This window comes from Pezoporus wallicus, unplaced genomic scaffold (assembly GCF_028554395.1).
Source record: "Pezoporus wallicus isolate ANWC-B61680 ecotype Strahan unplaced genomic scaffold, APGP_CSIRO_Pwel_v1 contig_11996, whole genome shotgun sequence".
NCBI lineage: Eukaryota > Metazoa > Chordata > Aves > Psittaciformes > Psittacidae > Pezoporus > Pezoporus wallicus.
This window is the reverse complement of record NW_026641627.1, coordinates 587,013-614,223: the sequence shown is the minus strand read 5'-3', so window position 1 is coordinate 614,223 and position 27,211 is coordinate 587,013. Positions and strand designations below refer to the sequence as shown.

The following is a 27,211-nucleotide window of genomic DNA, read 5'->3' as shown; positions in this document are numbered from 1 at the left end:
ATATTTGCTTTTCGGTCTCTTTTTTAACAGCAGAGAGATTAGGCTGGCCTGAACTGCGGGCAGAGCAGGAGGCAACTGAAAGGAAGTGGATGGAGGAGACAGCTGCAATGCAGTGTAGATAGGAACAAAGCATGGTTTCCAAGCTATCTGTCCTATCCTCACTGTCACGTGCCTGCCCAGCTTATGGCTGCCCATCCAACCCAGCCAGACAGGGCTCTGTGAGTCCTTGAAATTACGGTACTTGAAGAGCTCTTCTTTCTTCCCCAGATCACAGCCAAAAGCATCGTTCCTCCCTTCCCTTGCTTCCCTCTCCTCCCTGCCTCCCCCTCACAGCTTATCCATAGCTTTCCTGCTATTCCCACCAGCAGAGCTTTCCAACACCTTCTAAGTTTGTTCCCTGTGGAGACACCAAAGCTGCTGCCCCCACGCTGCATGCCAGCCCAGGGGCTGCATCCTTGCTCTGAACCTTCCTCCTCCCGAGAGAGCTCTGTTTTCTCATCCTAACCTCTCTCACGTCCCATCTAAAGAGCAGAATACACCACAAAATCACTGCTCCTGTGCAAAACACCAGGCACCAGACACACGGCCAGACCTTCACCCAGGCTTCTTGGCTGGCCTTTACATAATAAACACTTGTTTAGGTTGGAAAGCATCTCTTGAGATCATAACTTGGCCTGAACAGGATGGGTTGGGGAGGGATGTGTACGGCTCAGCAGAGGCAGGTAGAATCATCAGGGGAAGCAGCAGCCTGTGAAATGGGACTGCTCAGAGCACAAGTCCTTCAGGAGGAAGAAACCCCTGTCCTGATGGCGCTTGCATGCACCCTTTGGTGTCAACTAGTCCTGCCCTCTGCTCATCCGCTCCTCCAGAGCTCCACAGAGCATGATCTCCCACGTAAACCTTGGCCCAGCCATCCAAGCCGGCTGCAAACACATGGGTGGCTTTTATATATAGAAACCTAGCAGCACGCTAATAACTAGCTAGATAAGGAATAAATGATTCGCAACCTGCAGAAGAAAAATGACTCCCCTCGCCCTGCCGCAAGAGGCTTTAAAGATTGTATACTGTGGTGTAGGTGACGTTGGTCCTGCCTACACGCATGAATTCAAATGTTCCCTGAATTAGCAGGAACACTTCATGTGGCATTCAGCGAGGGGGGCCGCCGGCTCCCAGGGTGTTGCATTAATGATGATTCACAGTTCAGAATCTAATCGCAGAGGATAAAAATAGCCAGCTTCTACTTAGAACAATTCATTATACAACAGAGCTTGCTCCAGCCTCCTTCTGCTGCTCGCTTTGCCCCGGGAAGGCTCCCACTGCTGACAGGAAGCTTTGTCCCAAGGGTGGTGGGTACCAGGCAATGCTGCCCACCCTGAGCTGCTGAGAGGAGCCTAAGCCAGGATCTCCTGAGGAGCACCCATGGGGTTTATGTGGACTTCCCATAATGTGGCTGTGATGCTGTCATCAGCATCATACCCACATTACGTGGATGTATCCACATACATGGAGGTATGACAGCATCACACCCACCCTTTGCCCCTCACTTTCTCTCTGCACAACAGTGGAGGGAGACAGTGGTTTCAGCAAGTCATGGGTCTCATCTACCTGCAGCACCTCCTTAGGAGGTGGGTGAGTTGCTTTACAAGGGCCCATATGCCCATTGCCTGAAGGTGTCCCAATGGGCTCACCCAGCTCATCTACAAGTCCAACTTCCAGGCAGTTAATGCTGCATGAAGCAAACCCCAGCACGGGCTACATTAGCACAGGTGCTTAAGAGAGTGTGCAGCACTGATTTCTGAATGCTACTGAGTCTCATGTCACCGGTGGAATGATCTCCTCACATCTCACTTCATGTGTAAATAAGTGCTTTGTGCCTTTTTAATGTGGAATCCCAAGGTCTTGTGAGAGCTGAATAGTGCCCCACAGCCCTGGGACCCTCAATAGTCTCCTGCTTGTTCTTCAGGCAAAGGGATATCTTTGCTGGGACTGCCAGCAAAGATGAGGAGGAGCAGGATCTGACTGGGGCCATCCCAAAACAGAGGATGATAATTTTTCTTCCTTATATCGTCTAGATACTATTCCTTCTTTCTTTCTTCCTCTCCTTCCTCCTTTCTTTCTTTCTTTGGTAGCAGCACAACCAAATGCTGTGAAAAAATGGCTGCAGTATGACAAAGATCTTTGGCTGCAGGTGTTGACTAAGCTGGAGGAGCAGATGAACTCTTTAGAGAGGCAGAGACCTTATTTTCATGCAAATGTCACTGGTAATATAATCATCTCTCAGGGGAACAAAACCCCAGAAACTTTACAACCTATTTGTCCCTAAATAGAAGTTTCTCAAAGTTCTCCAGAAGATGGGATCTGCTCTGAAGAAGGAAATGCAAAGCATTAAGTAGGTCAAAGGAGGCAAATGAAGGCAAGACAAATAAGGGAGAGTTTCCAGGAGAGTTGATGAGATGGAGTGGAAGGACCAGTGAGCAAAGGTCACTGTTTTGGTACTCACCTGCAGTCTCTGCTCCCTTACAAAGCACTTACGGCACATGCTGGTGACAATATGATGCATGTTCCAGCTTGTCTGGAAGAGCAGCTAATGAGGCCATTTGGGACCCAAACTGATTTGTTCTGGTCTGTGCTGTTCAATAGGCCTGGAGGGGTGTGTGTGTGTCTGCAAGGACCTCCATGGAGCAAGCAGATGATGAAAAGCACTTAACATGACTGCTCTTCCTTGCTTATGCTGTGACTCCTTGGGATGGAGGTTGTCCACACTTGCTCAGAAGGCGGCAGGCCACGCTGCTTGGCCTTCTGTGCTATCACCCTGCCCCACACCACCAGCCAGGTCATAGAATCATCACAGAATCCCAGACTGGTTTGGGTTGGAAGGGACCTTAAAGTTCATCCAGTTCCAACCCATGGCCAGGGACACCTTCCACTAGAGCAGGTTGCTCCAAGCCCCGTCCAACCTGGCCTTGAACACTGCCAGGGATGGGGCAGACACAGCTTCTCTGGGCAACCTCATGACCCTCACAGTGAAGAACTTCCTCCTAATATCTAATCTCAATCTCCCCTCTGTCAGGTTAAAGCCATTCCCCTTGTCCTGTCACTGCCTGCCCTTGTAAAAAGTCCCTGTAAAAAGACAGGATCCTCCTGTCTCACTGTGTACCAGAGCAAACAACAGCCCCAGGACCAGCAGGACATGGACTAAACAGATGATGGGGAGGTGAGGACAACTGGGAGGGCAGGGACAGGCTCCTTGCCCTGGGTGTTTATGGCACAGCAGCAGCGGGGTGCTCCAAAAGGGGATGTCTGCAGCACCACCAGGTCTCTGCAGCTTTGCAAGGACGTTGCTTTGCTCCAGGGCAGATGTTCCTATTGCCTAAACACCCAGAGGAAGCTAGGTGGAGCCTGTGATTGGGATGCAGGATGGAGAAGCTCTCCCGCAGCGGATTTGCTCAGCGCCTGAGACAAAGGGGTTGCCCTTTGCCTGAGGGTCCTGGGGCAAGGGGAAGCAGGAGGGGAATAACCAGGAGCTCCCTCTGCCATTCTCTTCCCAGAGAACAGACTGAGGCTCGTCTGCAGCCTCCTGTGTGTTCCAAGCTGCGGGAGCACTTCCTTTGTCTCGAAGTAGGTCAGCGCGGAGGCGTGACGTTACTATAGCAATCGGAATTAGATTTCATAACTTTATTTTAGTGATGGGCGCCTTGCAGGATTCACTACAGGATGGAGGCAGGGTTGTCATTGAAACACCCTCTCCTGCTCCCCTTGCTCCCTCCTGCTCTGCTGCCCCTCGTACCACAAGCACACAGATCTGTCTGACCACCCTGTACCCCCCTTGGCTCCCAAAGCCATCCCCGAGCCATACTGTACCTCTCACAGCTTGCTGGGCTTGGGGTCTAGGCCAGGTTCAGCATCCTGTGCACCTTGTGTCCCTCCAGAGCTGTCCCTCATGAAGACCTGCCAGGCAGAGAGAAAGAGGAAAACATCCTCAGGTCACAAAGAGCTCAGTGATGTCTTCCTGCCAAATGTCCCAGGCCATAACTGTGATGCTGCAAAGACGTGACAGCTCTGACTGACACCCAGGTTGTCTTCAGTAAGTCCTAGCAAAGGCACAAGGCGAATGCGAGAAAGCATCCTACGTGCAGAGGTGAGGCAATACCCGTCGGAAGGGTGGGAGATGCATCAAAGGGTCCCAGGTATCTCCATGCTGCACGTGGGCTGAAAGGACAGCTGCAAACCACCTGGGTGAAAAGGAGAGCATGCAAAATGCCTGGGCTCCTCTCTCGGGGGCACAGGACTGCCAAAGTGCTCTTTGACTTTCCTGCCTTTGTTTCTTTGTCATGGAATAATCCCTCAAGAGGCCCCTTTGCTGTCCCTTCATTTCTTGGCTGTGCCAGGAGCTGACTGTCCTGAGCAGGGCTGATTCCGTAACCCTCTGTGCCTCATCTTCTGGGCTGATCACTTTGCTCTGAGCCATGGCAGAGCAGTCTGGTAAGGCAGAAGGGACAATCCTGGGGCCAAACCCCCTGACTGGGGTGGCAGATGGCAGCCAGGTACCTTTGGTGTCCTATCTATTCACCTGCCAAAACCTGCCTCTTGCTCTCACCTACCAGCGCTGCTCATTAAACCTGAGCAGCTCACACTGTACATCTCTTCCATCTGGTCACTAGGTGCTACTGTATCGCAGCTAAAGCGCTGTGCTTCCTTCTTCATTGTCATTCACCATCAGCTGCACTGCAAACAACTGACAAAAATGTTCCCTTATGAAAAGCAAAGTAAATAAATACGGGGGGGGGGGAACCAGCCCCCGGTGTTTCTTGGTGTCCTCAGAAATCTGTGCATTGCAGCAGAGATCACAGCCTGAATTATTTATTATATCATTATTTATTTATTTATTCTAGAATTATTTATTTATATTATTATTACAATCAGTGAGACTAAATATTATTTGGGGTTTACATCAATTAATTCCCATGGTAGGCATGTTTGCTCTTCTGCATTGAGAAGAGGCAGGCGCGATGCTGGGACAATCTGGGGAGCTCAGCTTTTCGCTGCTGAGAAGCAAGGGATGGGAATGACACATCCCTTGCTCAGAAATGTGGTAAGACAAGGTATGACGAGTCTGCGTGCTGCAGAAGGGCCACACAGTGGTAATTGCATTGATACCACCCAACCTTTTCACAGCTCTCTCCACATAAAAAGTGAATTCCACCTACTAGTCAGTTGAGTTAGGTTTGAGCCAGTAATCCGGAGCCTGCAATAGCCATTATCACAGCCAGTATCCATGGCTAGTGGTACCTACAGCCATCTGCAGCATCAGCATCCATCTGCCAGAGCAAAGCCACTGCTCTTCTGCTCTAATGCCACTGGTACTGCCATGAAGGGTAACACTGTGTATTAGAGCTGCTCATGTCCACCATGAAAGTCATGAGCATCCGTTGTCAGTGCTGCCAGCATCCCTCCTGGGTGCACAAGTATCCACCACTAGTGCCCAACGCCCTGTATCACACCCAGTACCAACTTGTGCTGGAAGTACCTGTTCAGTGCTACCGTCACCCATCATGTCTATGTCTGTCACCAGCCATCTCAGGGTATTCCTGAGATCCTCTAGGAATGGTGCTGATATTGGTATCCCTTGGCATAGGGTGACTCTGACGGATGGGAGGAGCAGTGCCTGGGCTCCAGGCCTCCACCCACCCAACAGGTTCCTCTAAATAGAAGCTGCCACTGAAGCTTGAGAGGAAGGAATATTTTTGCCTGTAATACTGCTCTCGTCTTTGCGTGCTACTGTTGCACCGAGAAAGCTGTGCTATAATTACCTTTAATTAATATCAGCATCAATGCCCCAAGGAAATGCAAATGAACGATTGTGCCACCAGCACAATGACATTAAGCTAACTCCCAACGATCCACCTCCATCATCCCCCTCTTTCTCCTGCTCTCAGGAGCAGCTTGCTTTACATCACGGCTGCTCTGTGGAGCGGGTGGGATTGAAGACAACATAGAGTCATGGAATCAACCAGGATGGAAAAGACCCTTAAGATCATCAAGTCCAACCATTCCCCAGCGCTGCCAAGGCCACCATTACACCACGTCACTGAGGGCTTCATCTACACGCTTTGAAGGACACACAGCACTATGAGAGGTGGTGTAACCCAAGGGAAGTAGATTGCAGACCAAGGGGAGTGGTGGGGAGCAGGGGGCAAGCAGGGGTCCCTGAGGCAATGAAGGCACAGGATGCTGTGAAGAGCACAGCCAGGCGTGCAGGCTGCCAGTGATGGCAAGCACTGTTGAATGCAATGCTCCCCTCCTCCTGCTATCATCCCCAACTTGAGTTCCTTCTAATACTTTGCCTTACAGACTCTAAGTTCAGTAGTCATTACAAACTTCTGGCCTGCTTTCCTTTATGCAATAGGCCATAGCATCCTTCTGTGCAAATCCTGCAACAGAAATGAAGACAACAAATATGTGTGTGTTCCTGTACCTCTAATCTCATGACCATTTCTCTGGATAAAACAAACACATTTAGGTCTTGTGGGTCTCCCAGAAAGAATTGAGATTTTGTATGAAGGATGCCTGGGGCCTGATACGAGTTATCACTGCCTCACATTCAAGAAAGGCAGAGATGCTGGGGAGAGCGCAGATGAGATGTGGCTGTTAGGAAGAGGAGAGATTTGTAGCCAGCATCATGATTCTGAAGGAGGCATGAATGGAAAAATGTGCGTGAAAGCACCAGAGGAAACAACCAGGCAAAGGTGGGAGGAGTGGCAAAGTCCTGCTGAACTGTGAGGAACGTGTTCCTCTCTCTGAGAGGAGCTGGCAGAGGCACACTGACGTTGCAAAGGTCCCCACGCAGATGATTTGTCAGCAGAAGAGTTCTGTTTGGGTCACAGGAGGAGGGAAACAAGGTTACAGCACACTGCATGTGCCGTTCCCCTTCCTGCTCTCCCAACAGGAAGGTACCCTGGACACACAGACAATGCACATTAATCTTGCCTGTGATTTATGATTTAAGCAAGAGGGTGAGGCAAAAGATCCGCCCATGGTGACCGCTGACTACCAGAGGGTGTAAAAGACTGATCCCAATCCCACATCATAGTCAATCAAAAGGAACCTCAGAGACATAGAGGGGACCTGACAGCAGCTCTGAGGTTCTCATTGGCAGGATGGGGGACAGAGCTGGATGGAGCAGAACTGAGCCGCTCTGCTGCATGCAGTCAGATAACCGTGCCCACAGTGGTACCCAGCAGAGAAGAGGGATGCTCTTACTGAGGGAACCCACTGACGAGCTGAGTGTCACGTTCCTTCCCCAGGACCCAGATACACTGGGTATGCACAAGCCTGTGATCACTGAGGAGGGATTCACTAATCCACACTAATGATGGACCTCAGAGACTCCTGGGCATGCGGAGGGTGATGGTGAGGCTCTGGTGGGGAGAAGGTGGCTCCTGTGGCAGTGCCTGGCTGGCAGCATGGAGGTGCAGCAGCCCATGAGATGCTGTTCAGGATGGACACCTTCCTCTGAGGGCATGGGGGGCAAGGAGGGTGTGGGACAGGATAGGAAACAATGAAGGAGAAGGGCAAGCAGAAGGGACGGAGGAGCCTTCATTAACGTGACATCATGATGTTGAGAATAAAATCGGTCCAGCCAGCAAGGGACCCAAAGAGAAGAAATGCTTTAATTGCCTTCACACTGATGCCAGGAAGCCTGGATAATGCACTCTGCTCACATATGGACAGGAATTCGACCTAGTTGTGCTCCCAAAATCTGGTGAGGAATGTTGCATAATTGGAGTGTTAAAATGAGCAAATGTTAAAATCAACGCCTTGAGGGAGGAACGAGGGCGCGAAGAGGGACATTGAGTGTCATGGCCCACAAGGTCAGCTTTTGAGTCATAACCACCTGTAAGGCTTACAGATCTGTGTCCTGGCAGAGGAAGTAGAAGAGGAGAATGTACGGGATCTTCCACAACCCACCAGCTCATCCCGCTGAGCCTGCCAAGCATCTTTGTGACATGCATGGGAAAGAGGTTGCCTTGTTATGAGGAACTTAACTGGAGAGACTTGTGCTGAGGGCTGTGTGCTGAAACACGGCTGCAAAGAGGAGCCTTGGAGCCATGTCCTCTGCTGCCCAGCCTGCAGCTCTGCAATGTCTGTTCTCTCTGCTTTCCTCACCCAGGGAATACTGAGGAGCCTGCTCTTGGCTGGGGTCCTGCTGCAAAGTGCCTGTGTCCTGACCACGGGGCTCCATGGGAGGAAAGCCTACTCTTACGCAGCAGAGCAGACCTGAACGACCTGCCCATGCTCCTTGCTCTCCCTTCCTGGCACTGCTCGTCTGCTCAGGCTAACAGGAGATGGAGAGCAGCATCTCTCTGGGACTGGACACAACCTGATCCAGCAAAAATTCCCTAAAGCAGGTCTGCCACACAACCACTCCTATAAGGAAGCCTTGTGCTTGTGCAGCTCCCGCTGGAAAACCCTTACCCTTGTCCCTTCACTGGCTCTGGCACCACACTGTGCTATGAGTGCTCTGGCCAAGCTTCTGGCCTGACCTCTGGGATAACCTGTATTGCCTAACTGGGTGCCCCTGAGGCAGGAACACTTGGACCTTCCCAGGGCAGGCTCCTGCTCTGTGCTTCTTGCCTGATGTGGCCGCTGGCTGCGCCTTTGCAAGGGATGGGAAAGAAGAAGCACACGGAGAAGCCGTCTGTGGCAAACCCAAGTAAGAGCAGGCCACGTTGGTGTTAGAAGAGAATCGACCTCCCTGCCTGCGGTGGATCAATGTGCTGCTGCTCCTTGGGATGTGCCGGGCGGGTGGCTGTGGGTCGGTGCTGGATGAGAGGCTGTGCTTCACACGCCCGCACTGCTGAGCAGAGGTGTCCTCTCTGTGGTATGGAGGATGCTGTCGCTCTGATGGCAAGAAGAGCTCTGCAGGTGCCTGCCTTTAACAAGATGAGTAATTCCCTTTTAGTCCTTTAATCAGTCACTTGTAATTAGTGTGCCAATTGGTTTTTCCTTAGCAAACTGCTCTTCCAAGAAGGGTGTTTGTTGCATCTGCTGGGCTGGGAAAGCTGTTCCCAGAAGGGGCTGTGTCTTAGATCTTCAGCAGGAACCTTCTCCTATGGAGGCTGTAGGACTGAGCTCCTCTGCAGAGCATGGCATAGGTCCTGCTCATCCATGGCCCATACCCAGCACAGAAGCCACTTGCTGCTCTCAGACTTTTGGGTGGCTGTAGAATAGGTGGGCACCCCAAGCCAGGACTGTTTTCAGGCTCCAGTAGTGTTTAGCTACAACTGGCTGCTGCCTTGCTGAGCCTGTGCATCTTCTCACACCTTGGAATTGAAGATGTGCACTTCATCAATGGCTCCTGCCTGGCTTTGCATTTCACCTCCCAGGCTGCCTGAGCTGGGCAGCACGACTTTCACCCTGCTCTGAGCAGCACGCAGGGGGAATGGAGAACCTCACAAGCCCAAGGAGGGATTACATGCATGCTGCCAGGATGGAGGCGTTCCTGGAGGTGCCCCATGCTGGTGGTATCCCGGACACTGCGTTTTCCAAAGGTCCCAAAGACTGGCTTTCCCCTCTTGCAGGCAGAGATGTTCTTCTCATTCACATCTCTTTTAACCTTGTTTTTTTTCCTCTTTTGAAACTTCCTTAGCTTTGTGCTTCTGGTACCTCTTGGCAGCGAGTTCCACAGTGAATTTGTCTTGTGGAAAAAGGATTCCACCTGGATCACTTCATGCAATTCTTTGCCCTCGTGTTAGGGAGAAGAGTAACCAAAGCAGCCGTTCCCTGTTTCCCATGAGCCCCTCTTTATTCCAGGGACAGGGCAGCAGCCAGAAGGAGAGAAAACTGCTCTGTACAAGAGTGCTGCCCCCAGCTCCTCCATGATCCTGCCCAGGGGGTGATTTGGGATCAGTGTGGCCATTTTGGGGGGTAAATAATAAAAATAATAAAATACCTGTTTGGGTCGGTTTGGGTTTTTTCAACTGTTCAATCTTTCTCCTGTAAAATACTGCTCTTTCTTTAAAATACATCAAAGCAGGTTTTTCAGATTAAAAGCAGGGAAGCTTTTGCTGAGCAGGCACCAAAACAGAAACAGAGGCTTCAAAACTCCCCCTCTTGTTCACCTGAGGTTTTGAGACCCCACTCACGAGATGCCCAGAAGATCACACCTGACACGTGTGGTGTCCTCAGCTGCAGGGCTTGGACACTCCATGCTTCAAGAGCAGGTATTTCCACAGCGCTTTGGGCTGTGGCCTTGATGGCCGCAGGTCATTCAGCCCCACGTTCAATGCAAATATCCAGGTGCTCCTTCCCTACCTCATCTCCATGCCATTGACATCCCGAGACTATCCCACATCTGTATTCAGCATCCAGCTATTGGGGCAGCTGCTGCCAGCCCCGAACCAGACGTCTTGCTTTCGTTTTCATTTGAATAACGAAGATGTGCAAAGCTCAGCCTATGCTTCCTTTGGGTGGGCTTTTCCCTCTCCCCGTGGAGGACCACTTGCCTTGCTCTCTTCCCCTATGGAATGACGGGAAGCTCCATCTCTCCCAAGGGGCCCCAGCCACTTTCCTTTTCCTGGCCCCGGGTGGGATGTCCAGGCTGGCCCAGCTTCCTGTGAGTCACCGGCAAATCTCAGCTTCCTTCTGCAGGGCCCTGGAACCAGAGCCCTAATTACAGGGCAAGACTAGCGGAAACAAGCTTATTATTTACAAGGCTAATGAAAATTAATCATGCCTCCCCCTCCCTTTCTTGCAGGAACAGTCATCTTAAAGAAAGCAGCTTATAAAGGCATTATGGGCGACTGCTGTGCTGGTTTTGGGCACTCACCAGGGGACTGTGTGTGGGCTGGGGGCTTTGTTTGCAGGGCACCTGAAACTCGAGGGTTAAAAGCACCTAAAAGGGAAGTGCTGCTTGTTCTTCCCCCTCCCTTTGAGGGGCTCCCCTCTGCTCCCGGCCAAGGCTGCTGGCTGAGACAGGGAGCAGATGGAGCCCATAGCCCCAGTGCTAAGCCAGACAGGCTGTAAAGCCCATCGGAGCTTTTCCAGGCAGCTGCTGCTTCTCCCCAAGCCTGGACCCCTCTGGCATCACCTGCTTGGAAACGGAGCGGTGTGGGGTTCAGGAACTCACAGCCCAGCAGAGCCCAGGTAGCTCCATGCAGGCAAGCAGGTCTCAGGAGTGCTCCAGCCTGCTGTGTAACGCAGGGATAGAAAGTACGACAGTGTGCAGCGCCAGATGGAGGAGAATATGTCAAGGAGTAGTTCACATAGCTCAGGTGTGGAAAAAAAAGGGCATCCTGTACCAACTGGAGGCACTGGTTCTGGAGTGAGGGCTGCTGGCCTCCTCTGCAGCAAAAAGAAGTGCAAAACCCATCACTCAATCAAACCACCACGGAGGCACAGGGTAGGGAAGGTCAGGCATGGAGGCAGGGAGGGACCGCCAGTCATTTGAACTGTGCCCAGTGCCAGCTCCTGGATCAGGACCTGGGATGGAGGGAGATGGCAACCAGAGCCAGGCTGAAGAGATGCTTCCTGCCTGTCTGGGCAGCCCCAAGGGAGTGCTGCCTGGAAGAGCCCACCCCATCGCTTCCAGCACATTAACCAGCGGTTGTTTGGAGGAGACAGGAAGCGAGCAGAAGGTCAATTTCCCATTCCCCAGCTGTGTCTCACCCCTTTCTAGCAGGCAGCCTGGAAATAAATCTCCATCAGTCTGGTTACCGCTTAATTAACATCGCCAGTTACAACATGTATTCCCCAGCCCAGACAAAGCCAGAGCTCATTCGCTCTTGATGTACAACAAGACAGAGCTGGGGCTGGGGCACAGCTGGTGGGGATTCTATAGCCTGAAATACCACTCCCTACTCCAGCAGGGAAGCTTTGCCTCAGTTTCCCTTGTATTGCTCTGGAATGGGGAGAGCTGCTGTGATATTCCACAGAGCTGGATGCTTTCTGGGGCAGTTGGCACAGATGAGTGAAAGAAATTGAGTGAAACAAATGGAGTTTGTTTCCCTTTTGCATAGTTTGGACTAAAGAAGGGAAGATGCCCTGTGGGTGAAACACTTTCCTGCACCACCGCTCCACACAAGAAAATCTCATTCTTTCCATGAGAAAATTGTGCCCAGTTTCCCATAAGAAAGTGTGGTTTTGCCTAAGAAATGTCAAATGCCCTTCAGGCCTGAGCCATCTATGCAGGGTTCACCTCTCCTGTATCCTAAGGATGGATGTCTCCACTGAGCTGGTTGGTAGCGGCTTTGCTGTATGAGGGCTCTGTACCAGGGGTCAGTGCTGCAATCCCTGTTCCCACCCAAGCCAGAGAGATCCCAGGCACGGATCAGACCCAGTGAGCTGGTGACAACCTCCGGGCCATGGCATGCAGCTGCGTGCCCAGGCCCCACTGAGCTGAGCCCTGCTGCTTTATTCTGCTGGCCACCTTCTCTCTGCTCTTCCATTTACTCCCCGTTCGTGCTTTCTGCTCATGGACCATCTCCTCACCGTGCTCTGCAGTGAGAGGTGATGCTGTCCCCACCAGGTGACCCAGTGAAGGAAGAGCACATCGGCTCTTTGCTTTAGCCTGTGTGAAAAAAGGGAGGCGAGATGAGAGAATCCATTTCTACTCCTATCATCATCCCACTTGGCACTTATCTTCAAAGCACTGTAGAAACATTAGCTAATTAATCCTCCCAACACTCCTGGGAGGAAGAGACATATTAACATGACTTATTTTAGACGCCTGATAAACACAAAGGGAAGATGGGCCAGGAGACACCAGACAGGCAAAACGGGCAGGTCATGCCGGTTACTCCGTTCTTCCTGTTGAATGCTGCAGGGGTTGTGAGTCATGGATGTGGTGTACTCACGTGCTGCAGGGTGGACAGAAGAGGAGGAGGTGGAGGGGATACAGGGGACAGAGAGTAAGACCAGATCTCTAGATGTATAACTAGAATGGGAGGAAGATGAGCCCTGGTGTGTGCACAGACACAGACTGCTGTAAAGGTAAATGCTGCACGGTGGGGAGCTCAGCATCTCCTTTAGAAGAGACAGGCAAGAAGGGGACCTGTGGGAGCACAAGGGACATCCCCTAGAGCTGAGGGACATGGTGATTGATGCTTTGCCACCAAAAGACCCTCTCTCCTCAGTCTGCGCTGCCTGACCCTCAGTTATTTGTCTCCAGTGACTTCCCTGGACAAATGCACCACCAAAGCAGATAGATGCTAGTGTTTGCTGAAGCACATCCACACTACACAGCAGTGAGCACAGGGTCTCTTTAGGCTGCTCCCTGGGAAGGACCCCTCACCTGGACCTGTCTGTCTGTTGATAAATACACCAAGAATCTTACTTCTCTCTCTGGAAGACAACTTCTGTCTGTAGGTTTTTAGTGTACCCTCTGAAACATGGGGCCCAAACAGGAATGCAGCTGCTTTAGCAGTGAATTGGAGAGGCCTGGAATGTGTAGGGAGCCATCTCTCTGTTCCTGTTACACATTTCGGGGGGAGATGTAAGGAGCCCCTGGGGAATAACAGCCCTGCTCTTGCTGCAGCACCTCCCCGCTTGTGCTGATTTGTGCTCTTGTCTGAGTTTCCAGCCTGAGCATCTCCAAGCACTGCACCATTCCTGTGTCCTTTGCCTGAACTCTGTCTTTCTTCTCTAGTGTTTACTCAGTAATGCATCAATAGAGAGCTGATGCATCTCCTTTCTTTCAGCAGCCCAAACAAGCCCAGCATCCTTGGGGTTTGCAGGTTGATTCTACTCCCTTAGGAGTGGCCTAGCTGGGATTTTGCATTAAATGCTTCCTCTGCCTTCATCCCTAAATCCATTGTGAGATTACTGCATGCCAGGATCCCACTCCCTGTTAGAGGGACTGCTCCAAGAAATGCAGATCCATCTGCAGACCCATCTGCGGATCTGTGCTGTGATTGTCACTGGGGCTGGCAGGGGACCGGGCCCTGGGCTGGGGCTGCTCCCTGTTCTCTGTATCCTTCTCCTGGGTTCCTCCAGCCAACTATTCCAGGGGATTCCCAGGGGCCTGGGATCTCCAGCATCAAGCCAAGGTCCTGCTGTTTTCTTGAGAGTTGAGTTCAGTTGGACCAGTCCAGACACATCATGGAGAGACTTTGCCTGCTGTGCCTGAAATTAGAGCTGCTAAATTCTTAAACACAGTGGCATACGAAGGCCAAAAACAGAGATCCCAGGCTCTTCCCACTCGTCTGCCCACAGGTCTGGAAAGACACAGTCCATCTGCTTAAGATCTTACACAGAGTGCTTCTGGAGATGGCTACATCGAGTTCTGGGAGGCTCAATTCAATAACGATAGAGAAAACCTGCCACAGAGAGGCTGTGCTGTTGGGGTAGACCTGCACCCATTTCATACAAACACAGATGCACTTGGTAGAAGAATATGTGTTTTTCTGCATACAGAGACAGATTCCATTATAATGAGCTCCTGTTCCTCCAAGGGGCCCTGCACCAGCCAAGCACTAATTGGAGGCTTCAGGTCAGCTGCCACTAGCCCAGAGATACCTCCTTGCTATTGCTTCTGCTGCCTTTCCTGCGTCAGCCCCAGATCCGAGTGCCTGAGAGCTCTCCCCCTGTGGGGGCTGTGTGAATGTTCAGCTATGGAGAGGAGACCTGTGGGCATGGGACATCAATGCCCCCTCTTACCGAGCCAGCGACAGAGGCTGGCTCCTTGTCGCTCCGATTCAGAGAGGTCAGAGGATGCTGGATTTGTGGGGTAGATTGGATGGGATGCTGCAAGCCTGTGTCCGTGCAAGCTGCAGCTCTCCCTCCGGCTCTCTGTACATACTCATCTGGCGCTGGTGTGAGACGGGGCTGCCTTTAGGGTACAAAGTTCCCCTGATTTACCCGGCCACGTCCCCACCACACTGCAGCCCTGAACCTTAGTCTGATGTTGGCTGGTCCCAGGGAGAGGAATGGCCTTAGCTCAAGAGATGCACCCACCCATTGATATGGTGTGGAGGGGATGTGTGAGAGAGGGTTTGGGGGAGGTAGGGGGGAAACACCAGAAGGCTGAGCTTTGATTACAGCAGCAGAGTGCCCCAGTTTGCATTCAACAGGTCAGGCCCTGCTAAGACAAAGAGGACGCAGGCAGGAATGCAAAGCACAGCAACTTAAAATAGGCCAGCAGTAAAAATGGAGTAGCAGGGGCAAAGCAAGTCATGGAGGAGTTCACTCTGTGACACACATGCAACTGAAAGCACAAGATGGGCCAAGGGGTGAGGGGGATGAACCCTGATGGGAGATGCCCCGGGGAGCAGCACCTGAGGAACACCCATGTAATGGGAAAGCTGGACCATGGCCATGGGCTTCCCTTGTCTGAGGGCAGCTGGAGAAGACCCCACTGGACCCAGGCACTGATGCCACCAGTCAGCACAATGGGTGGCTTGGCCTTGACAAAGCTGAGGGAAGGAAGAGGGGAGGATGTCCTCGGAGGAAGCTCCACCAGAGCAGTGCCTGCTCCACTGGGCAGGCTGGCCAGGATGGGGGTCTTTCTGGGAACACCAGCCAGAGCCCCCGCTTGCCCCACTGCCTGAGTGAATACCAAGAGCCAGCAGCCCCATATGTGCTGCTCACCAATCCCATGGGACAGGATGCCACCCAGCCCAGTTTCTGCTCTGGTGCCCCTGAGGCTGGATCCAGGATGCCGGATCCAGGATGCCGGATCCAGGATGCCGGATCCAGGATGCCGGATCCAGGATGCCAGATCCAGGATGCCAGCAGGACCTGTCCAGTGTCCGGCAGCAAACACAGCCCGGCCAGAGCCACACGTACCTGGGGGGTCCCCCAAGGCCTCCTGCTCTTCCCCCTCCCTGTTTGCAGCCCTCCCACTCCTGCTCCCCTCAGTGGCTCGGCAGTTGCTACGGGAGGACCGTTGCCAGGAGATGAGGCTCTGGATCTGCTGGATCCCAGCGGCGGGCATCGCACCCAGCCCTGACAGCCGGTGGGAGCAGGGACAGGGCTGGTGCCAGCTCACAGGCATCGGGAGAGCACGGCAGCACTGCCCCATGCAGAACACACACCGGCAACACTGAGATGGAGATGGGAGCTCCCTGATGGAGACCATCAGGCCATGCTGGGAGTGGCTCTCATTTTCCTGCATCCCCTTCCAGATGGGACAGCACTGGGCTTGTGAGAGCCCCTTGTTGGCTCCTCAGCAGGTCCTGGAGCACTGTGCATGTCTGCAGCTCCATGCTCTCGAGCTGTGGGATGCCCAGGTGGCCCCAGCCTGATGGCACTGAGCCTGGCACACTGCTCTGGTTTGGAAATCAGGGTACAGCCACCCACAGGATACAGCTGGAGGAGCTCCCATGGGAAAAGCATCACTGCAGGCTGCAGATGTCACGAGTGCCTCAGAAAGGACCACATCTGACATGGTTGCCTTTCAGCTTTAAAACATCTCATTCTGGGTCATTTATTTCCTTGTTTCTGAGACATAAAACTGGACAGGACAGGCGGGCAGCTGTGCTGGGCTCGTGTGCCCTGCAGGCATCCATGAACAGGGTCAGCGCAGCCACCACCAGCTGACTCCCTGCATGAACATCCCATCTCCCTGCACCAGCTCCCCAGGGGTTAATGCCCTGCAAGAGCCAGCAAGTTGATGGCAGCAGCAGCCTGCAGGAGTCGGAGGCAGGCTGACAGCACACTGGTGGGACCCAGCAGCTTTAGAGCAGTTCACAAGGACTTTCCTTCACAACAAGGCAAAGGAGCTGAAGCTCAGAGGGCAGGGGCGTGGGATGCAGGAGGGATGCGCTGTGCCACCATGCTCGCAGCAGCCTATGGGGCAGCCCCTCTCCAAACCCTGCAGCACTGATGACTGCAGTCCTGGGAACACCTCTTCTCTGCAGCCCACAGAAAGGAGACTGTAAATCAAAGGGAATATACATAACCCCCTGCACTCAGTTCAGTGAAATTCTCCCTCTTTGGCTGTTTGGGCATAGTCTCAGCAGAGGGACTCATGAATGCTGGGCTGCAGCTCGGGTTCACCCTCTTGGGGTTGGGGCAGAAGGGCTCCCTGGCAGTGCTCCTACCCAGGGCTCTGCCACATCTGACTTTCAAGCATCCTGTGCCATCCCTAACTCCCAGGGCATCAGGAGCTCATTGTGGAACCATCTCTTCCACTCAGTTGAATCAGGCCCTGGTGCCTGGAGGCTCAGATTCTACCATACTGCAGAGCACTTCTGACATCCCATTCCTTGAACACAGGACATCTGCTCCTGAGCCTGATGCCAGAGTGCATGCCTACAAACCTGGCAATGATCTTTCTGAGCCAGGAGATTGGCCAGGTACTACATGAGGCCCTCAGCCAAAACACACAATAGCTTCAGAAGCAAAGACTATGTGATATCAATGGAGAACCACACAGACAACACTCACTCAGTCCCAAAGAAGCAGAGAACAAGAGAGAAAAGGATTACATGAAGCAGTAATCACTACTCACTGTAGCGAGCAGGCTCACTACAAACAGGGCAGGGATAACACATTTACCAAGACAAACCTGAGACACAAACTCCTTGCAGGAGAAGGCAATTACAAACCACCAAAGCCCTTTCACCCCAAATTTATAGCAGACGTGTCTCAAATCCCACCCCAACACTGCCGGCACGACTGGGATTCACAGCTACCATTCACATCGCTGCGCACCTACCCCCATAAGCAATCCTCAAGTCCTCCTTTCACCACAACTGCTGAGCCACCTTACATCTTCCCTTCAGCGAAAAGAAAGAATAAGAAAAACAGCACCAAATACCTTTTTTTTGCTCGCAAATACTGGTCTGCAAAGCCAGTCCTGCTGCTGGCGGCCATGGGGTAACTGGCTTATGATGCTCCAGCCACAGGGCATTGAGGGCACTGCATCCTGGCCACCTGGGAGGCTGCAAAGAAGGTGTGGGGCTGGTTTCCAGCCCTGCAATCAATCACACCAGAACCTGCAGGACGCTGGGGACGTTTGCAAAGCTTTTCCCCCAGCTGGGAGGTCAGCAGCTGATTTATTCACCCAGGAACCCACCCAGGACCCGACCACTTCTCAGCTCATGCTGTTTGATGTGGGCTTCACGTGCTGCAGCTCCCGGAGCCACCGGCTTACGTGAAAACCCAGCTTGCTCTCCTGTATTTTAAGTAGCAAAGCCCTGGCCTCCTGATTGCAGCAGCCCCACGGTTATGCCAAACAGCTCGAAAAATCAGAAAGGAGCAAATAAATCTCAGCGTGTGGTGTTTTCAGAATCTTCAATCTCTGGCTTTTTAGAAAGGCAAATGGGGCATCTGAGCGTTCAGCGTTGATTGTCCTGGTCTCCCATGTCTGGAAACACAAGGTGCTTCTGAAACTACTTCAGTAGCTCCCTGCAGACCTCCTCCTGGAGTCTGATGGAGCTCAGGAAACATGGCACCATCTGTGTCAGTGAGGATGGAGGAAGATGGGGCCAACAAGGCCATCAGTGTGACTGATCCCTGGGGGCTCCTAGGTGTGCTGGGGGGGGGCATCAGGACCCTCTCACTCTTTCCAGTTGTGCCCTAGTCACTACTGAAGATGGAGGGAGCCATAGGCAAGTTGAGTGGGTCAGCCCTGACCTCACCATCCTCAGGGATGGATCCTGCTCGTGGTGCCTGGGAGCACTGACTTGCTTGTAGCACGGGCAGCACTTGCCATCAGCATCCCTCCTTCAGCTCATCCCCCTTGCATGCACCCCAGACACTCCTGCCCATGCAGATGTTCATGCCCACGCTCCCCATGGACTCTTCCACAGCCCAGTCACTCTCCAGAGCAGTGCTGTGAGATAATGATGCTCGGTTATCCAGGTTACAGGATTTCCTCTCCCCTTCCAAGCACACACAGGCGTGCTGATGCTCGCACATACACATTTGCAGGGCAGGTGCTGACACAGCTCCCCAGGCTGTCACACAACAAGCCAGAGCCTCCAGAAGTACCCAAGAGAAGGAGAAGCAAAGAAGAGGGGAACAAATCCATTGAGAAGACCCCAGGCGTGTGCAGATGATGGTGACAAGTGGGGACAAACAGGGTATTTTTGATGAGGTGGATGCTGGAAGATCAGGCCATCTTCCAGGAATGCTTCTGTACTTGGGCTCTGGAGATGCTCCTCTCCAAATCCCTGTTAAGTCACTTAAACCTTTCTGCCTCAATTCCCCATTTATAAAGCAAGGCTTATGATATTTCCTCTGTCTGTCTTACCAGGAGAGCTCATAAGCCATTTGGGACTGGGAAAGTCTCTGAATATGAATTTGTGTCTGGCTCACACAGTGGTCCCTGGGCTCATTAGGGACTTAATGTGATCACTTGTGCTGTGTCTGGAGAGGAGGAACACAATGCTGTGGGTACTTGTTGCTGTGCTCGGGGATGGGGGTTTAGCAGGGATGACACAACACATGCTCCCACGGCTACCATGTCATTCCAAATCACATTCCAAGGTAATGAACGTGGTGGTCCCAGCTTAGGCGTCCACAGACACCAATTTACTGTCATCTGTTACCTGACAACAGACTCTTTGCTAAGGGGCCAGGATGGGTCACAAACACCCTTCAAAGACAGGGCTGCCGCGGTGCTTGTGTGTTCACACATATTTACGCTGTGCAGAGGCACAACACCTCAAATGAGTGTTATGGTCACCTAAAGCTGTGATGAGCATCCTTCCTTCGCACTTCCCCTGCTGCCTCCCTGGGCCTGTCCTTCAAGGATAGCTCCAAAAGGACAATGAAAACAGAGAGTGACCAGAGGAACAAGCACCTCATCTGTCCTGCCTCCTGTGGGGTGCATCCCATGTGTGTGATCCAGGTCTGCTAATGAGCTTCCAAGCCAGACTAGCCTGTGAGTGCAAGAGGCACTGCTGGAGTCAGATCCTGGAGAGACTGAGGGTCTGGGAGGTCGATACCAAGGAGACTCATGAAGGGATTTGCCCTGCACTGTGAGCCTCAGGGATAGGCTGGGGCTATTCAAGCTACTTATATCCCCCCATGGGCATTGATCTCCTGCCTGTTCACCTCTAACTACAGGTATGTGCCCAGCAGGGATGTGGCTCAGCCTTGCTGTTGGCAGGTGCTGGCAACAGTGGTAGAAAGCATTCCACAAGGCTGAACCACACTGAACAGTCCTGGCCAAGGACATGCTTAGAAATAACATCTGGGACAGGACAGGCTGAGAATCCCATTAATTGCTTGGCTGCTCTGTGGTTTGTTTGCATGTGGCACCTGAGTAAGTACAGCTCAAGAGCGTCATTGTCAAAGTTGCAGCTGGGATGCAGGTCTGTCATAACAGCCCTAAAATCACGCCAGGAAAGCTGATTTTTGGCACCTGAAGGTATGTGTTAACGGTAAGATATAGTGAGCCCTACTTAGTCCTGCCTTTGAAACTATTTATCATCAGGGCATCTTGTGCTGCTGGCTGGTAAGTGCAATGTGCTGCCAGGCAGGATGAACACCTGCAGAGAAAAGAAAGCACCAGGACACCATGGAACATCAGCCTGAAATGGCTTCCAATCCTCTCCTATCCCACCTCTGCACACAGCATGTCCCTTAGGAGCTGACATAGCCATCCCACTACAGCTGTGTAACGAGGTGGGATGTCTTTCTCAGCTCTTCTATGGGGCAGGGATGCTCCACCCTTGCTTTACACAGCAAGCGGGTCATCCAAGACTCTGTGAGAAGCATGCGATGCACTTGGGAGGGTAAATTCATACCCCCCTATCCAAGCCTGTCCCCTCATCCAGCCCCTTGATTCCTGCTGAAAGCTCTCACGCTGCCCTTGGGGACTGGGGCTGGTGGGAGACACAGGCCAAGGCAGCGGCACTTATTGATGTAGCTCCTCTGGGGCTGCTGGTCAGCAAAACCACACAGAACAAACGCATCCTGCATGATGAGTGAGCACCAGAGCCACCCCACTCATACTGCTTGGGGACACGTGTGCTCTGTCTCTAGGACACGGGACAGGCAATGCCATGCCCCCCTTCATTGAACCCATGGCTGCATCCCACGCTAAAAACATTGCTTGGGGCATGTTTGGAAGCATCTTTTTGCCACCAAGAGGATACAGTAGATTATTGGCAGGGGGGTGACGCACTCATCAGAGCATCCTGGTCTCCTGCACCTCCGGGAGGGAGGGAGAGCAGAACCAGGCAGGGGAAGGAGAAGTGCTCGGCAGACGGGATATTTGCGCTGTCAGCTGCCTCGGCTTCCCGTCCATCTGTGATTGTCTAAGAACAGCTGTTAGTGTCATGCATGGCCAAAAAAGGGAGTCGGAAGCACAAGGAGGAGTGTGGAGGAATGCAAGGGGCAAACACGTGCTGTCGCTAGCTGCCCGCTCGCCTTCTCCCACCTCCCTGAAGGTTCCTGAGATCCCCATCAGCTGAAGGGCTTTTTGAAGATGCTCATGTTGAAAATGGAGACCGTGAAGAGCCAGGGACAGGGAGGTTGAGCCCAATGGAAGCCCATGAGCATCCCTCAGCTTGGCAAGGTTGATGCGGTCCTGCCGTGGGGCTCAGCGCTGGGAGCCTGTAAAGCCCTTGCTCAGGCTCCTCTCCACTCCAGAGAGATGCTGATGCCAGCTTTAACTTAGCAAGCTGGGACCCGGGCAAACTTAGCTTGCTCCAGGTTTGGTGCCACCATGACCCAGGAGCTACTGGAATCACAGTTCATACATTAAACCTTCCCTTGCTTTGAGGTCTCACTGCAGGATGCAGCAGTGAGGTAGCAGACCAGTCACCCTCCGCATAAGCACCCAGGCTCTGAGCCCTGGTGTCTAGAAAGTCTCTGCCTTCATGGGGAGCAGAAGGTGCTCAGCATCCCTCGGGACGTGCCTTGAGGCCTCTCCTGCAGCTGAACGATTGCCCAGCCTGGGAGCAGGGTTTGGATCTGCAAATCTGCCCCTCAAAGACAAAGGCACGACTGCCGCTGCAGCAGCATCAGGACAGGGCACCGAAGGTGAAGATGCCTCTTGTGCCTGTGCCTCAACAGAAGAGGCTGCGTGCTTCAGGGACAGGAGAAATTTGGGTCCATGAGAGTAAACACCCCCCCACACACACACTGCAAATGATAGCAAAGCCCTGAGCTTCAAGAGCTCTGCTGCTTTCCTACCTGCGGAAAACAACACCAGCGGAAAGGCAGCACCCAACCTAAACAGGGTTTAATTTGCTGTTGACAATCCAGATGGTAATTATATCACCAGGTACCAGGCTTTTCATTAAGGCCCCATGCAGATGTTACTTTTCTGGAGCTGACATAAATGTGCTCTTTTGTCTCCATCAAAGCAGAGCACACTCTCCCGGCCGTCTCCCCAGTGACCAGCACCAGCACGGCGCCGCGCTTGCCGGCACTGCCACTGTTCCTCATTGCCCCTTAAATGGACCCAAGGATGGGATTCTCTGTATGCAGCCAGCCTTGTGCCTGTCACTGGTTTAGCTCTGCCATCACCCCCAGCACTGCCATCATCCCTATCCCTGCTGTCAGATCCAGCCCCCAGCATGGGCCAGGCAGGGCATTTCTCTTCCCTGCAAAGTCTGGCACCTCCAAGTTACTCTTGTGAGTGACCCAGGAAGCTTGGCTGAAGGGGACCACAGTGCTCTCCCCAGCACCAGTGATGCCCTCATCCTGGTACCCAGCTATCCTCACACTGCCCATCCATCCCGTTCTCCCCACCACAGATGGGGACGTGGCTCCAGTTCAAGGTGGCCCTGGCCACGCACTGCAGACTGAAGGAGCCCAGTCTGAACAGAGCCACTGGTGCAGGCCCTGTGGAGAAAGGCTGGGGCTTGTTCTGCCTCTGGGATCCCATCACTCTTGCGGCACAGGCTCCAGCCTGCCAGCAACAGAATCTACCTGGCCAGAGGGAAGGGGAGCAAAGCAGGTGATCCCTTGGCCTCATTTGAGAAACAAGGGACCAGCATCCCAAAGAGTACAGGCAGCATGAGGGGAAGGCAGAAGAATCTGCTTCCGCCTTTACAACATGGGATCCCTTGGTCTGCTGGGGAACTGGGAGAGGAGCAGGATGTGAGGGGTTCAGCTGGCATGGCAAGGCTGGGGATGATGGAAAGCCAGTCTGAGCACCGGGAGCCTCCTGGTGTTGTCTGTGCGATTTTCATACAGAAAGACACATAACAAGTCTGCCAGTGCCAAAGAACCCCTCACTCTTAATGTGCTTAAGAAAGCCTTTCCCTGTAGAAAACACTTTTCTGTCAGCAAATGTCTCTGGGTCCCTGTCGAAGAGCCCAGCCACTGGAAAAGAACAGTGTAGACAGGAGTGTGGTGGTGCCCAGGCCAGCTTGCAGGGCAGGAGGCACATCAGGTCCAAATGACAGATCTCTGGCTGAGATGGATGCATGGATGAAGTGGTGTTTCTTCCCTCTGCCATCATTTAATCTACCGCTTGGGGGAGGGGGGGGGGGGGGTAGGGGAGGAGGGATTTAGCAGCTTGGAGGCCTTGTGATGTGTGCAGCACAGCATCTTCTGTCTGCTTGGCGAGGAAGAGGGGCAGAGCATCCTGGACCACGCAGTCTTCATTCAGTCCCACTCAGCCATCACTCATGAGCGCACAGATGAGATGAGAGCGCATACAGCTCGCTGGCACCCCGTTGTGTCGCAGCCCTGCAGCTGTAACCTGCTCCCTCCCATCCCTCCACCCTGCAAGGGCAGGTACCCCGGTCCCTGCGCTGCCAGCCCACCCTCTGGGCTTGCAGGACCTGCCATGGAATCAGTGCAGGGGATGCTATCCCCTATGCTTGCAGTATTACTGGAGCACTGCACTTGTTCTGCTCACCCTGGAGCAGTGCTCAGCCTGACACCTCACACTGGGATCATCAGCCACATCAGTGTTAGTGCAAAGAACACTGCTGCTGTTGCGCTACCACAGGTACCACAGCACCACAACACTGCAGGAATCCCAATCCTGACCCAGCCGCTGCTGTGCTGTGGTGTACTGGGAGGCTCTGGCACGTGTGTTGCTGCAGAACAAGACTACAGGTTGTGCATGCATCTGATGAAAGCAGGAGCTCCTGAAGGGCAAACTGAGCCTAAAAGTCATTGGCACATCACCGTGACCCTCCAGGGCCATCCTGCCTGCTGGGGCCCCAGCCAGGGGACTGCAGGAGTGGGGATCAGTGACACTGCTCTGTTACTAACAGCTTGATTCTACTCCTGATAACAGCTTTGTTAATAGAAGGTGTTCTAGCAGCTATCGCCTGTGACCTGTACCTCCCCCAGCTTGATCCCCCCTGGCAGGATGGGGCAGTGCCAGCTCCTGGCTGGGCTCCTCAGTTCCGCAGTGGCTGATGGAAGTGGGACAGGATTTGCTCCATGCCTACCGGGACTGCTGCCCTTGGCTTGTTCTTTCATTCCAAAGTCTCAGCGCTCAGGGCAAAGTCAGCTGAAGTCAAGGCTCTCCTGGAGGCAGAACACAGCGTCCCACATCCCACCTAGCAGCCAGAAGGCAGGCCCAGGGCACCGCTGGTGAATCATTCCCACAGTGTGAGGAAGCTGCTCTGGGAGTCTCCTGAAGCCACAGGGATGATGACAGCTCCCCTGGATGGCCCAGGGGCTCCTTCACCGAGGCTCCCCAGCCCCTGCAGCCGGCTGTCAACTCCACCTCGCTGCATGGCTGCGTTTGGGACCGAGTCCAGCTTCACGCTTGAGGGTGCTGAGCTGTCCCCAGGATGCCACATTGTCCCTGCCAGCTCCATGGGTCAGAGCGTGCTTGGAGCCACCTTCTTGAGATGTGCTTGGACCAGACTGAGCAGAGAGGGCATGCACCGTGCAGCTCCAGGGCCAGAGGCGCCAGAGGCTGGCAAGCCTCTGATCCTGTACCAACAGCAGCTCCAGGGACAGCTGCTGACATTCAGATGCTCGAGGTCTAAATTTGCATGGAGTATGCAGCAGGGAGCTCAGAGACTTCTATTTATTCCTACAACTGGGAAGGAAAACCTCACGTGATTTAGCTGTAGTCTTTCTACATTCACAGGGCTGATCAACCAGCTGAACATGCCTTTTTTCCTGCCTGGCTGCCCCAAAAATGTACCCCTGGCTGATTCATTAAGAATTAGCCTCCCTCCTCCCCAAAACCCTCCAGTTTTGTGTGAGGAGAAGTGACTGTAGCAGGGGGTGCCAGCTCTGTGCCATGATATGTGCGATGGGAAGCAGGCAGTGGCTTGGTGATGCTGGGGTCGCTGGCTCAGCCCTCTGCCCTCTTTGGCAGACCTTTATCCTGCCAGACAGGAGGAGGATGCTCTGGGTAGCGGTGCAGCACAGGGGTGCTACAGAACCAACTCTACAGACCTAAAAATAACCGCAGCTCCTGTCCTGCAGTGCACACCACAACAACTTTTCCTGGCGCCAGACCTGCTAATTGCTTACACAATTAAAGTGGCTGTGAAGAGGAGATGGCAAACAGGTTTAAACACCCTGTAATGAAGATTAAGGAGCCGTGCCTGGAGGCTCTCGAAGCAGCTCTGTGTTGTCTGGCTTGTGAAGAAACACCATGGAGCCATCCCTACAAGGCTCTATCTCCACAGGCTGCTGCTGTTCGACATTCGGTGATGCTCATGCCAACAGGCAGCAAGACACCCGTGTATCCCTAGCCCAGACTGTGAATGCCATCCCCCTCCTCTGTTCAACCATGGCCACCCTTCTTGCTTGGCCTCAGTGGCAAGGGATGCTGCAGCTTTTCTCAGTCTCTGGCATGACCACCTTTTTAAGAGCCCCAGCTAATGGCACTTGTCCTTGGGCTCTTTGCCATAGCCTCCCTGGGTGAGCCATGGAAAGCCATCATGGAGGAGAGCCATTTGTCAGGCCTTGCTTGATGCTAACAGCAGCTGTGTCCAGGAGCCAGCTCACCCCAGGGCACCAGGTCCCAGACAGGCTCAGTCCGCAGCCCATGGTGTGGCTAAAAGCCAGGCACAGAGCTGTGCTGGGTACCACAGCACAGCAGCTGAAGGTGGTGCAGATGGTGTGTGCTCTATTTATTAGGTTTGCCATTAGGACAATACTCCGCCGTGTTAGAATAAATGGGGTATGGCGCTGTTGTAGATTACTAAATAGTGTTGTATTACACAGCTAATCAACTCCCACTTCAACAGCTTGGAAAAGGCACTATTTTTGTCTTGCTGTCTGTGGCAGGAATTTCATTCCAGGTGATTTCTCCCAGGGCCTTTGCTTCCTCAGGTTTCCTGCACCAATCCACTTAGCAATCACGTCACCAAGATCCAGAGATCTTTCTGGCCACAGATCCTTCGGCAAATGGTCCAATGAACCTTTGCCCTGGACTGTGTATACATCAGGTGCAGCAAGGGAAATGATTAATAAGGAGCAAGGAGCCAGTGTAGCTTGTGCTTTCTCTCAGTGCTCCACCCCGAGAGATGATGAAAGACAAGAACATCATCTGGAAGCTCTTTGGGAGATAGTGAACAGTAAAGGCCATGATAGCCTATGACCTTCACAAGACCTCTTCTCAGCACTTTTTTGACAGTCTTCAGCTGATTTTTTCCTCTCTGGGCTCCTTAAAATGTAAGCACTAACTGCAAAGTGAGAGAAAGAGACCTGGTAACATGGGCAAATTATTGTTCTCTCGCAAACACGTCAATCAGGTTTGTCCAAGCACGCTGAGCCTTGCCTGGCAATAGCTTGTGAATAGCTGAGCTCGGCTGCTTCACTGATGTGCCCTTGAATGGGAGCACCTCCTGCACCTCACTGGGTGCTCCTGGAGGCACCAGGGCTGCCCCCACGCTGCCTTTTGCCCTGCGAGGGGCTCTGAGCCTCGTGGCTGCTGCGCCTGGGTCTCCATTAGGAGCCACAATAGCCCTGCTCATGGCGAGAAGTGCTCTGTTGATAATCTCTGCAGGGCAGAGGCACAGACACGGGAGGGATGTAGAAGGGCACCGAGTGCTCCAGTCTCACAAAGCTCCCTGCCTGTGTGCGGGGTGTTGCAGCATTTGGGCCCGTGAGAGCGGGCAGATGTGGACTGAAATCTGTCAGGCAAAGGGGCAACAACCTAAGCTTTAAGGTTTAAGGCTGCCTCCTCCATCACACTACAGCTGTACACCCTTCTGACCGAAGGCAGAGGTTGGCTTACGTGGCATTGCCAGTTCCGTAGCTTGCACTTTCTGCACTTGCTTTTGTTTCTGTACACAAGATGAATCCCTAACGCACGCCTCCCCTGATCTGTTTGCTTGTCCTAGTCGCTGGGAATTTAAATTCAGCCTCCTACAGACAT

At 53.1% G+C, this 27,211-nt stretch overlaps 1 protein-coding gene across 5 annotated transcripts in view; it reads right to left on the bottom strand.

The window, feature by feature from the left end:
* Positions 1 to 27,211, bottom strand: part of DLGAP4 (DLG associated protein 4) — a 126,682-nt gene that overhangs the window by 54,588 nt on the left and 44,883 nt on the right. For all 5 annotated transcript variants that reach the window (XM_057424670.1, XM_057424672.1, XM_057424673.1 and 2 more), the window contains exon 3: positions 3,862 to 3,948. The gene's annotated coding sequence lies outside the window, so the exon portion shown is untranslated. The remainder of the gene's footprint in view (positions 1 to 3,861; positions 3,949 to 27,211) is intronic.